Source organism: Erithacus rubecula, assembly GCF_903797595.1.
Source record: "Erithacus rubecula genome assembly, chromosome: Z".
NCBI lineage: Eukaryota > Metazoa > Chordata > Aves > Passeriformes > Muscicapidae > Erithacus > Erithacus rubecula.
The window spans coordinates 31,845,955-31,859,726 of record NC_136661.1 but is presented as its reverse complement, the minus strand read 5'-3'; positions in this window follow the sequence as shown (position 1 = coordinate 31,859,726).

The window sequence follows — 13,772 nt, the reverse complement described above, 5'->3', positions numbered from 1 at the left end:
GCGTGGCCCCGGCTGCCGGCGGGGCGGGCTTGTCCCGGGGCTCGAGCCGCTGCCGGACCGCATTTCATGGAGTCAGGCTCGCGCCGCGTTCCAGCTGTGGCGGACACGGGGAATGGGCTGAGCTCCGTGTGCAGGGAAGCGGCGGGGCGGGGGTCCCTGTGCCCACCCCCATGGGTCCAGAGAGAAGCTGCTCCTGTGGCCGTGGGACGAGTTTATTTATATTTCCTGACCCGCTTGGCATGACTGGGGTTTCGGGAGGCGCCTGGGAGACTCCTGTGTCCTGGGTGGGGCTGTGGCTATTGAAGGGTAAAGGATGGAGCACAATTGGGCAGAGCAGTAGTGGTGGTGATCAACGGAAAATGGAAATTTGCATCCTGACACAGACATAATTTTCCTGATGAGAGTTCTGGAAGCAGAACTGGGAGTCTGTGAGAAATGAGAATACTGCAGCTGGAGTACTGAGAATGGAGGGTCTGCAGGGAGTATTGGTGAGTCTCCTGCTGTGCCATATTTAATGCTGTGCTGGCACCAAGTCATTCTGATTTAACCTGTCTTGAAATATGCTTAAATTACAAGTTGGACTGCAAAATGGATATGGGAACCTTCGTGTTCCTAAGGGTATGCTTTTAGGGAAGTGCAGCTTCTGAACTGCACAAATAATTCCCTCTCCCACAGAAACCTGCTGGGCCGTGGCTGGCATGAACAGATGTTTAAGGATGTCCATTGCATATTAACCAGAGCAATCAAGCAAACTGGGTTCTGTTGTGTTTAGCAGCATTAATGGAAAAGGTGGTGTGCTTCATTATGATACATAAGGTATTTGCTTTGAAAAAGTCTGCAGATTGTGGAGAGCTTTGTAGACTTATATATATGTAAAAGGTGGGAAGTTTTCACAGCTTGGGCTAGCAGGATGTGTTCTTAGAGTTCCTTACCAGTTCAAACAGGAAAAGCTGATGGACAAACTATCACAACAGGCTGTGTAAGATTTAGGCAAACATTTTTTGTGTAGGCACAAAGCTGTCAGAGTGAGCTTAGGAAGCATTTCAGGAATTTTCATTAAATATATAAACTCTTTACTGTTAGGAATATTTTTTCTACTAGTTCTTAAGTACATTTTAGAGCAGTCATACAAACACCTCCAATACTTGGAAAAATTATCAAAAGGTTAAACCTGTTGAATCCAAAATACTAATTTAAAAAGTAATTTAATCTACCTGTAGCATACCTGGTGGAGCCTCTAAATAAGTTGTCTTGGTTATTTTTTTTCTTTTTTTTTTTTTTTAATAAAGTACAAATCACTTTGTCCTCTTGTGAAGTGCAGTTTATCCAATTTCATGGGATATCTCGAGTCGGAAGGGATGGGTAAAGTCAAAAAGAAATATAATTGCAGAACACAACACTGCCAGCACAGGATGTTGACTCTTACCCCGGTGGGAAATGCACAGTTGTGTGCGTGCTGGGAAGAGCAGGGTTCCTGCTCAGGTTACCCGAATAATTGGTTGTGTAACAAACCTTGAGCAGAAACTCCTGCTCAGATTCCGCAGAGTGTTTGTACAACTGCTGACTAGCCCCACTGAATCTGAAAGCTTTCAGGCTTTTCAAAAGGCTGCAGAAAGCAGTAAAATGTCATGTCCATGTTTTAATCTTCACCAGGCGGCTTTGAGAAGCTGTACCACGCAGCTGCTAAAGGCTCATTGCGGTTCTCTTAAAGCTACCAGGTATTTATCATAAAGCTTAGCTACTGTGTTAGAAACTCTCATCTCAGAAGTGCCTCAGAAGGATAAAAGATGTTGCCTCTCTGCTTGTTCATAGTTATAGCTTTTGCTTAAAGCTGATTTCAATTGTCAGCAAATGTTATTTTCAGACAATTTTTAATGAATCCAAGGATAAAAGCGAGAGAACTAGCTGTGATAGTGGAGTTGCTGCTGAAACGAACTCCCTTAGAAATAATTCTGAACAGGTAAAGTCAGACTTTGGTATAGTCTTGGCTCATTCTGAGGTGAGAATAGAAATGGAATGTAGTGTTTTGTTTTAACAGTAGAAAGTTTAAAATGAGCTTCACTTATTTGTAATATTGCTGCTTGTATTTTGGGGATGATGCTGCAAGTAAAAATTGCGAAGTGTTATGAATCTAATTCGTGACACAACTGAAATTGCAGGTTTGGCATGGTGCTTGGAAAGATGACAGCTGCAGTGAAGGATGATACAAATTCACAGAAGGATGTCTGAGCATGAGGACCCAGAAGTGCTACCCTGTCAAGCCTGGCATCAATGAATTCCTTGGCTCGTAGAAGATACACGGAAATGGTATTCTTTCCCAGAAAATGCAGGAGGGAATAACCCCACACAACCCACACCCCCTGAAAGAAGCCAAAGCCTCTTGGAGGATTGCAGCTCATCCCTGCTGTCATCTCCAGCAATGTCTGGGCACTGAGATGAGATGATCTTGCAATCTGCTCTGGGATAGCAGGAGGGCAGCCAGATCTGACAGATCCTTCACTTCCAGCTTGACTTTTCCAAGCCTCCAGGAATTCACTCCTGCTTCAAAGAAGTCTTCCTATGCACTTGTGATTTCCTTCTCGGTTCTCAGAAAACCATGGAGCTTCTCAGAAACCCTGGTGAGTCCCAGTCTCTCTCCTGGCTCCAAATTGTTATCCTTCCCTCACTTGATGGTGTGCTGGCTTTTCTAAATCCTGGGGGAAGTGGAAATAACTTGGAAACAAAAGAAATCACCTTTCTCTTCTGCTTCTTTTTTTTTTTTCCTTTCAGCTGCTGGACTTGCCTCTGTGGATGTGTGCTTAGCTCTCACTGCAGGCACAGTCAGGCCTGACTGCAGAAGTGATGAGGAAGTTGTCCTTCTAAAAGCTGCCCAGCTTCCAACCCCTTTTAGCACATGGTCACTCTTAGGAGGACGTGGTTCTCCTGCTCTTGCCAAAACTTACCTTTGTCTCCACCTCTGCTGACAGATCCTGCTGAAGCTGGTGACAAACCCCTGCCCCTACACAGATAAGGCAGCAGACCTGTGAAGCAGTTAGCAAATCCCAAACTTCTCTCTCACTATTTTCTAACCTTATTAATCTGTCTATCTGTCCATCCAATCTAGTTGAATTGTTATTTTGTATTTAATAGGTGCCAAGAGATTTGTTGCTGATTATTTTAGGACTTTTTATTTTTTTCCCCTTTAAAAATTGCACACCAGTTTAAAGCAGAGCTCAGAGAAATGGGATCTGAGTTTGGAATTTTAGAACTGCAGAAGGTGACTGCTTGTGTAACAGCACAACAAAGCTGGTGCAGGTTTCCTTATGCAGAATTCCCTCTGCTTTCTCCTTTCCAGTTTACTCCAAGACTGAGCTTCAAGCAAATCCCAGAGGTTGCATTCTAAGAGCTGTGCAGAGAATTTGGGCAGAGAACTGTGCTTCCATACCCACCTGCATCATCCAAGCAATAGCAGGTAAGATGCTTGTTTCTTGGATTTCAGGCCCAAGGAGTGAAATTCCTGATTAGAGCTTGTAGGTTTGTGACCCTTTGGAGCTGCTGAAGATCCAGGTGTGTTGCCTGGTGCCTGGATTAGAATGCCAGTCCCATTTGAAGCAGAAAGAAATGTGTTATCCAGAAAGTGAGTCTGGGTGCTGCACCTGCCTGGCCCCCCTGCACGTGCTCACCCTTGGAAAGCTCTGCAAGATTTTTTGAGTTAGGGAAGCACTGGGGGGTTTGTTTGCAAGGGAAACTACATGGAGGGGGGAAAAAAAGCTGGGATGGGGGGACAGAAAGAGGAGCCCTTCTGTGCCCTTCTGTGTCTCCGTTTCAAGCTCTGAGGGTGTCACTCCTGTCCTGAGGGTTCAAAGGGACAATAGAAAAAAGGATTTTCATTGTCTTGTGCACAGGAGCTGTGCTAGTCCCAGTTTAAAGAGAGGTGAAAAGGGAGAGAGGGAGCTGAATGCTTACCTTATATCCTGGAGAAATTGTTCATTGCTGTGCAATGCTGCCTCTGTCCTGTGCCAAGATGACTGGGCCCTGGGCTGAGAGGCTGCTTGAGTGCTGCTGGCACAAGTTAAAGTTGCCTGGGGAATGCTTTACAAGGACAATGGCAAGGTTGGTCTACCCAAAATCTCACCCCTTGTTTTTTTCTCCTCCCCCTTGCCCCTATTTGCAGAGTTGATGTCATTCACTTTTCTGCTTTTCCCAATCCTTTCATCTAAGCCAGGATGCTTCCATTGCTGTGGGAGGGCAGTGATTGAGAGCAGAGGCTGTGAGTGTTCAGTGTGGCAATGCAGATCTGTCAGTGAGGAAAGAGCCTGAAACAAAACACTGCTATGGGGACTGTCTGTGAATTAGGTGAGAAGGAGAAAATGAGAGTTGAGGCTGAAATGTAGAAGAAATCCACAAAAGTGAGCAAAGATAGTTTTCATTAGTTGAAAATACCAATGCAGAACCAAGTTGACAACAAGCTAATTCAAAACCTCTGTTTATTTTCATTCTAATTGTTTTTATTCTAGCTGTTTTTGTTCTACCAGTGCTTTCTCAGTAATAGTAGATTGTTGTGCATAATTCCTGCCATAACTGAAATACACCCTTCCTCCTTTTCCTTGTTTGACAGCCTAAGTAAAACCACAGTGTGTATTTTTTTCTCTATGATATAATATCCTAAGAGCCTCATAACTCTCACAAATAATTTCTATTCTAATTGGAACATAGGTGAACTATGTGTGCAAATCATAAAAGAAAAAGGAATAAGATAAAGGAGTGAAATCAAAGGTAAGAAATTTTCCTTTACCTAACTGTGATGCTTCCCATCAAAATGCAGGAGGGAATAACCCCACACAAGCCACTCCCCCTGAAAGAAGCCAAAGCCCCTTGGAGGATTGCAGCTCATCCCTGCTGTCATCTCCAGCAATCTCTGGGCACGGAGATGAGATGATCTTGCAATCTGCTCTGGGACAGCAGGAGGGCAGCCAGGTCTGACAGATCCTTCACTTCCAGCTTGACTTTTCCAAGCCTCCAGGACTTCACTCCTGCTTCAAAGAAGTTTCCCTATGCACTGCAAGGCTCACTTCTGATTTCCTTCTCCCTTCTGGAAAACCATGGAGCTTCTCAGCAACCCTGGTGAGTCCCAGTCTGTTTCCTGGCTCCGCATTGTTATCCTTCCCTCACTGGATGGTGTGCTGGCTTTTCTAAATCCTGGGGGAATAGATGCCTTGGCTGTGCCCTGAGGAACAGGGAATGGAGCACAGGTCTCACAGGAGCAAGAGAGCAGGGAGGGTGCACAAGGTAATCAGCTCCTCCATCCCTCCCCAAACATCCCAGATCATCCTGGCTCTGGGGAAATATCACTTGTACAAAGCCTTGGGGTGATCGTACCAAATTCTAGTACTGGATAACAAAGATAATGATATGGGGGGGGGGGGGAAACAAGAAACCCCCAGCAGCTTTTTGCATAACAAACTTGCACAGTTATAACTTGTGAATCTCTTCTTTGTATCTAAGGTTGCCCATTCTCCCTAAAGCAGAGAAACAAAGCAGGCAGCAGTAAAGAAGCTGTCTGGGGTACAAGACACTGCCTCCTGCCAGCAAAGCTATTTAGTGTCCATCTCTATTCCATCCAGCTGTAGCCAATTGCACAGTTATGGTAACAGTGCCCTCCACAGGAATTTGGGAGGGATTATAACACTCAGAGCTAATGCAAAAGATGTTGTAAAAATGAGTGCAACAGCAAACTGGAATGTTATTAAAATGATAAAATACTTGAACTTCAGGGGTACAAAATCTCAGTGTCAAAGCTCTTTCTCTTTTGCAGGCACATTTACATCTAAGGAAAGCACAGGCTGCTTCCAATAGGCTTCTTCACAGCCTGATAGCAAAGGTGAAGTTTGCCTAACTCCATTTGCATCAGGGATATAAAAGCAGATGAAGCAAGTGAAGAATGGGAGAGCTATTCCTAGACTGCAGCAGACACCAGCAATGAATTATGAGAGGGCTCCAGCCTCAGCCTGGCACGGCTGGATTTTTCCTTGGACCTGCCTCAATTAACTGAGCTTTGAGTTGTTACGGTTGTGACTTGGTGTTCTCACTGGGGCAATTGGAAATAATTTCAGTATCCTTAGAAAGTAGTAGAAATATCCAGCTAAAAGTCTCACCTGTGTCCCCTGTAAGTTATCCCAGTTTTGCCCAGCTAGGAGCTGCACTGAAGTCAGGCAGGGGAAATGACACCAGGGAACAGCTGTAAAGGTAAAGGCAGAAAGAGAAGATTTACCAGCAAAGGGCAGGGAAGGGGAAAGGGGTCAGAAAACATTTCTGTGGTCTAATGAACAATAATTTCTGTTTCCCCAGTGAGAAGAACAGACTCCCAGCCAGTCAGGCCTGACTGTCCCCTGCAGCGAGGGCTCAGCACACATGCACAGAGACAAGTGCAGCAGCTGAAAGAAAAAAGAAGAAGCAGAAGGTAATTACTTTTGTTTCCAAGTTGTTTCCAGTTCTTCAAGCCCTAGCAGCATTTGCTCTTGGTTTGGGCTGGGTGAATGATGAGCCCTGGGCACAGCTGATGCCATTCACTCAGCATTCCTGGATCAGTTTCAGAAGCTGCCAGATGAGCAATTGAAAACACACAAGAATGAAACCAAGAACATTAATGAGGTAAGTGGGACTCCATTACATTGTTGTCATAGAATTCATACCAGAGTTCTGATGACAACGATGCAGTTCTTCATTTGGATAAGTCACTGAGTGGGATTTGGGATCTGTCTGGATTTTAAAGCCCTCATGGTGGCCCTGACATTCAAAAGCAGAGTCAGAGCTCCTGGCAGGCACAGGGTGTGTTCCCCCAGAGTGGGTTGTGGAGGAATTGTTTGGGACTTGGCTTGTCCCTCTGGGTGATCTCAGCCCAGTTGCTGTGATTTGTACAGTTCCAAACATTTGACTCCACAGTTCCCCAGCCCAGGGGCTTGAGCTGGCAGGGCTGCACAAAGAGAGGCTGGTTTGGGTCTTGACAAGGAAAACCATCATAGAAGCCAGGGACTTTTGGGATGGAACGAATAGCTCAGCAAGTTTTATATTCCGAGAAAGGTTTTGGCTTTGAAAGATGAAGAATTCAGTCAGAGAACAGAGATGAGTTGAACAATGTGCAGTTCCCTCCATCCAGGAACGTTCACCATGACAGTGGTGCAAGTTCAGCTGTGCCCATAACCGAGGTGATTCTTGCTGTCCTTCCAGAATTCTGCCCAGTGACAGAGAGACTTTATTCTATTGATGAAGCTGCTTTCAGTGGCAGGACATCACTTTTATCTGCACTGGTGCATAACAGATGTCACTGGCACAGGGAGTGTGGCCCACGTTGGGCAGAGTCCCAGCTGAGCCTCCCCAGTCAGGGCTTTATTCAGGGAGGAAACAAAGTCTGAACTGGTTCCACTGCTGCCCCTTGAATCCACCTGTTCTGCAGTGAGTCCAGTGTGGGAGTTAAAGCTCCATTAGTCCAGTGCATCAGCTGCTAGAGCACTGCTGAGCACAAAATCCCAAAGCCAGAGTCATGGTCTGAGAACCACGGCCCTGGGTTTAGCAGGATGGCTGCTAAGCAGGAGCTCTAATAAATGACATTTCACCTGTTCACTGTCATTCTCAGCCCAGCACACCATCAATGCTTGAAGTGCTTCATTAGTGCTCCAGCTCTGGTTTGCTTCCCTTTCTCTACAGCAAAGAATGCACGGGAAGAGCTCTTGCCAAGGGCCTGCTCTGCAGAAGCAGCTCCCTGAACTCCCTTCCAAATATTGAATTGCACTGACCTTTTTTGGCTTCTTTTCTTCTCCTCGATGCACTTTCCTTCCATGAGAATAGTTTTGGAGTTCTGTGGCTGTGCTGTCACCATTCAGTCCCTGCTGGATGGAAACAGGCACTCCTTGCAGCTGTCCTTGTAAATCAGGGTGCAAAACAGCAAACAGGAGAGGGGCAAAGGGAGAAACAGGCAGGAGACAGCTAAGGAGGTAAAGGGAGCTTGGCAAAAGTGTTGGAGAAAAGCAGAGAGGAGAGAAATCCTGCTGGGCCAGAGAAAGGCTCAGAGCACTGAGGGACAGCTGATGTTCTTGCTGTGCTGGTCAGTGGCACTGGCCATGGGGGGTGGACCGTGGGAAGGGATGGAATACAGTGCTGTGCTGCTACCAGGGGCAGTTGGAGTCATTCTGCGCCTTCTGTGGGGGGAGACTCGGGGGCTCCGATGTCATTCGGGGCTCCCCAAGGTCCCGGCAGAGGGAGCCACGCCCGGAGAATGAGCAGGTGAGTGGGGAATGGGGGGGTCGTGCCGGGTGCCCTCTCCCAGAGGGACCCGAGGGTGCAGGAGACTCCCAGGGAGAGCTGGGTGGAGAAGACAGGAAAATATAAATATAAAAAATGCCTAACTATAGCTTAAATAAATGTTTTATTGGTTTTATTTCGCTTGCGATGGGACTTTAAATAATCTAAAGATAAAATAAGTACAATACAAAATAAAAAATAAAAATATGAAGTATAAACAAATAGAAATGACAAATTTATGTGAAAACAATAATAATGCAAATATAATGTATAATGTAGGAATATAAGTTATAAATGTGGGAATAGAAAAGCAAAAATATTTGGTCTAGTTGAAATATTTATTTTTGCTTTCAAGTCTCTCCCTCCGCAGTGCCCCGCAGCCCCGGGCCGGGCTCAGCGGCAGCGCTGCCGCCTCGTAGCGGGCACAGCGCGGTGCCGCAGGCATTGCTCGAGGGGCGCAGCCGGCGGGCGCTCTGCGACGCTCCCGAGCGGGCAGGGGACCAGGGCGGCTCGCGCAATGCTGAGAGGGACCGCAGCGGCGGGGCCGCTTTCGGAGGGGGGCGCAGTGCGATCGCACCGGCTCCGGGGGCAGCGGGTGGGCGAGCGGGGCCAAAACAAGGAGGGGCACCGGACGGGAAGAAGCTTCACCCACAACAAAGATGGCACCGGACCGGAAGCGGCTTCGCCCACAACAAAGATGGCGCCGGGCCGGAAAGCGGCTTTGCCCAAAACAAAGATGGCACCGGACCGGAAGCGGCTTTGCCCACAACAAAGATTGCGCCGGGCCAGAAGCGGCTTTGCCCACAACGAAGATGGCACCGGACCGGAAGCGGCTTTGCCCACAACGAAGATGGCTCCGGAGAGGAAGAGGCTTCGGCCACCACCAAGACGGCACCGAACTGGAAGAGGCTTCGGCCACCACCAAGATGGCACCGAACTGGAAGCGGCTCCGGCCATAACGAAGACGGCACCGGAGCGGAAGCGGCTTCAGCCACAACAAAGATGGCCCCGGACCGGAAGCGACTTCACCAACAACAAAGATGGCCGTGGACCGGAAGCGGCTTCACCCACAACAAAGATGGCCGTGGACCGGAAGCCGCTTCACCAACAACAAAGATGGCGGCGAGGAAGGGCGGAAGTCACTCCGTGCCACTCCCATGATGGCACCTCGGTCGTTTTTCGAGTGACCTTCCCAAGAGGGTGGAAGAACGGGCGGGAAATGAAGCACCCCAGGCCGGTTTGGGGCCGCCCGCACCTCGCCCGGCGCTGCCGCTCCCTTGCTCTGGCCGGACCCCGCTCCCGCCGCGCCGTGCAGAGAGAACGGGGCAGCCCCAGCTGGGTGAGCAGCCCCGGGTGATGGCAGTCCCCGTTAGGAGGAGGCAGGTCTTGCTGGGGGTGTGTGAGGGGGAGGGTTTCCCCGCGCTCTTTGGTATAAAGCTGCTGGAGGAGAGGAGCTGATGGCGGGCTCCCGGCGGTCCCTCGTGGGATCGGGGGGAGAGCTGGCACGCAGAACGCTGCTGCAGGAAGGTGCCGAGGAAGCAGCCTCTGAACAGGTGAGCCAGCGTGGAACTTGCATATTTTCCCTTTTCAATTTCATTTTGCCGACTCCTCCCCGGTGCCCCCAGAAAAAGCTGATTAATTGGCTTTCACATCAGAGAGAAATAAACCCCTGCCTGTGTCCACGCCCCTGTACCTGAGATTGGCCTTTCTCCTCCTAAAATTCTGAGCAATGCAGGATCTCAGGCAAATCCAAACTGGCACCACTAAGAGCCCTGGCTCTTTCTCAGAGCCAAAAGCCTCCTCTAAATAGACATAACACAACTGGTGAGGTGGGTTTCATTTCAGAGAGAAATAGACCCCTGCCTGTGTCCAGGGACCTGTGTCTGAGACTGGTCTTCCTCCTCCTAAAATTCCCAGCAGTGCAGCATGTCTGGCAAATGCAAACTGGCCCCACTTAGATCTCTGGCAGTTCTTAGAGTGCCTATCACCTCCTATAAATGGATATAGCTAATCTGGTCATGTGGGTTTCATTTCAGAGAGAAATAGACCCCTGCCTGTGTCCAGGCCCCTGTTTATGATACTGGGCTTTCTCCTCCTAAAATTCCAAGCAGTGTAGGATCTGTGGCACATACAAACTGCCTCCACTTAGTGCCCTGGCTCTTTCTGAGTGCCAAAAGCCTCCTCTAAATAGACATCACAAAACTGGGGAGGTGGGTTTCATTCCGGGTAGAAATAGGCCTTTGATTGTGTCCAGGGCCCTGTTGCTGACAATGTGCTCTGTCTGTTTCCAGCAGGACCAACTCAGGATTTCTCCCAAACCCCAGCTGCCACCAGGAAGAAGGCTGGCTGCATTTGGAGTGACAACAACTTCGTCCTATCTGCTCACAGGAAACTGAAAGGGTGAGTGTGTTTTGCAAAAGTGTTCCTGTACAGGGCCCTGTGTCTGAGACTGGGCTGCCTCCTGCTAGAATTCCCAGCAGTGCCTGATCTCTGGCAGATGCAAACTGGCCCCACTTAGAGCCCTGGCAGTTCTATGAGTGCCAAGTCCCTCCTATAATTGGTATTATTAATCTGGTGAGGTGGGTTTCATTTCAGAGAGAAATAGACCCCTGTCTCTGTGCAGGGCCTTGTGCCTGAGAATGGGCTCTGTCTGCTAAAATTGCAAACAGTGGAATATTTCTGGCACGTACAGTCTGGCCCCACGTAGAGATCTGGCAGTTTTTGAGTGCCTATCACCTCCTGTCAATGGAAATAACTCATCTGATTAACTGGCTTTGACATCAGAGGGAAACAGTCCCCTGCCTGTGCCCAGGGCCCTGTTCCTGACAATGTGCTCTGTCTGTTTCCAGCAGGACCAACTCAGGATTTCTCCAAAACCCCAGCTGCCACCAGGAAGAAGGCTGGCTGCATTTGGAGTGACAACAACTTCTTTCTAGCTGCTCATAGGAACCTGGGAGGGTGAGTGTGTTTTTGCAAAAGTGTTCCTGTACAGGGCCTTGTGCCTGAGACTGGACTTTCTCCTCCTAAAATTCCCAGCAGTGCAGCATGTCTGGCAAATGCAAGCTGGCCCCACTTAGAGCCCTGGCTGTGCATTGTATGTCATCCACCCCCTCTATATAGACATAAGAAAACTGGCAAAGTGGGTTTCATTGCAGATAGAAATAGACAGAGTCCAGGACCTTGTGCCTGAGACTGGACTTTCTCCTCCTAAAATTCCAAGCAGTGTAGGATCTGTGGCACATACAAACTGCCCCCACTTAGTGCCCTGGCTCTTTTTGACTGCCAAAGCCTCCTCTAGATAGACATCACAAAACTGGGGAGGTGGGTTTCATTTCGGGTAGAAATAGACCCCTGATGGTTTCCAGGGCCCTTTTGCTGACAATGCGCTCTGTCTGTTTCCAGCAGGACTAACTCTGGATATCTCCCAAACCCCAGCTGCCACCAGGAAGAAGGCTGGCTGCATTTGAAGTGACAACAACTTCTTCCTAGCTGCTCATAGGAACCTGGGAGGGTGAGTGTTTTATGCAAAAGGAAAGGGGCCAGTGTTCCTGTGGATGGTTCTGTGTGTGAGAATAGACTTTCTCCTGTTAGAATTCCCAGCAGTGCAGCAAGTCTGGCAAATGCAAACTGCCCCCACTTAGTGCCCTGGCTTTTTTTGAGTGCCAAATGCCTCCTCTAAATAGACATCACAAAACTGGGGAGGTGGGTTTCATTTCGGGTAGAAATAGACCTCTAATGGTTTCCAGGGCCCTTTTGCTGACAATGCGCTCTGCCTGTTTCCAGCAGGACCAACTCAGGATTTCTCCCAAACCCCAGCTGCCACCAGGAAGAAGGCTGGCTGCATTTGGAGTGACAACAACTTCTTCCTCTCTGCTCTTAGGACACCGGGAGGGTGAGTGTTTTTTGCAAAAGTGTTCATGTATATGGCCCTGTGCCTGACAATGGGCTCTGTCTGCTAAAATTGCAAACAGTGGAATATCTCTGGCACGTACAGTCTGGCCCCACTTAAAACCCTGTCAGTTTTTGAGTGCCAAGAACCTCCTCTAAATGGACATAAGAAAACTGTCAAAGTGGCTTTAATTTCAGTTAGAAATAGACCCTTGACTGTGTCCAGGGCCTGTACCTGAGGCTGGGCTTTCTCCTCCTAAAATTCCAAGCAGTGCAGGGTCTCTGGCAGATGCAAACTGGCACCACATAGAGCTCTGGCAGTTCTTTTAGTACCAAGCACCACCTGTAAATAGACAGAAAAAAATTGGTCAAGTGGGTTTCATTTCTGAGAGAAATAGACCCCTGATTGTGTCCAGGGTCCAGTGCCTGACAATGTGCTTTGTCTGTTTCCAGCAGGACCAACTCAGGATTTCTCCCAAACCCCAGCTGCCACCAGGAAGAAGGCTGGCTACATTTGGAGTGACAACAGCTTCTTCCTATCTGCTCATAGGAACCTGGGAGGGTGAGTGTTTTCTGCAAAAGGAAAGGGGCCAGTGTTCCTGTGCATGGTTCTGTGTCTGAGACTGGACTTTCTCCTCCTAAAATTCCCAGCAGTGCAGGATGTCTGGCAAATGCAAGCTGGCCCCACTTAGAGCCCTGGCTGTGCATTGAATGCCAGTCTCCCCCTCTGTATAGACATAAGAAAACTGGCAAAGTGGGTTTCATTTCAGGTAGAAATAGACAGAGTGCAGGTCCTTGTTCCTGAGACTGGACTTACTCCTCCTAAAATTCCAAGCAGTGTAGGATCTGTGGCACATACAAACTGCCCCCACTTAGTGCCCTGGCTGTTCTTTGAGTGCCAAAAGCCTCCTCTAAATCGACATCACAAAACTGGGGAGGTGGGTTTCATTTCGGGTAGGAATTAACCCCTGATTGTGTCCAGGGCCCTGCTGCTGACAATGTGCTCCGTGTGTTTCCTGCAGGACCAACTAAGGATTTCTCCCAAACCCCAGCTGCCACCAGGAGAAAGGCTGGCTGCATTTGGAGTGACAACAACTTCTTTCTAGCTGCTCATAGGAACCTGGGAGGGTGAGTGTGTTTTTGCAAAAGTGTTCCTGTACAGGGCCTTGTGCCTGAGACTGGACTTTCTCCTCCTAAAATTCCCAGCAGTGCAGCATGTCTGGCAAATGCAAGCTGGCCCCACTTAGAGCCCTGGCTGTGCATTGTATGTCATCCACCCCCTCTATATAGACATAAGAAAACTGGCAAAGTGGGTTTCATTGCAGATAGAAATAGACAGACAGAGTCCAGGACCTTGTGCCTGAGACTGGACTTTCTCCTCCTAAAATTCCAAGCAGTGTAGGATCTGTGGCACATACAAACTGCCCCCACTTAGTGCCCTGGCTCTTTTTGACTGCCAAAAGCCTCCTCTAGATAGACATCACAAAACTGGGGAGGTGGGTTTCATTTCGGGTAGAAATAGACCCCTGATTATGTCCAGGGCCCTGTTCCTGACAGTGCGCTCTGTGTGTTTCCATTAGGACCAACTCAGGATTTCTTTCAAACCC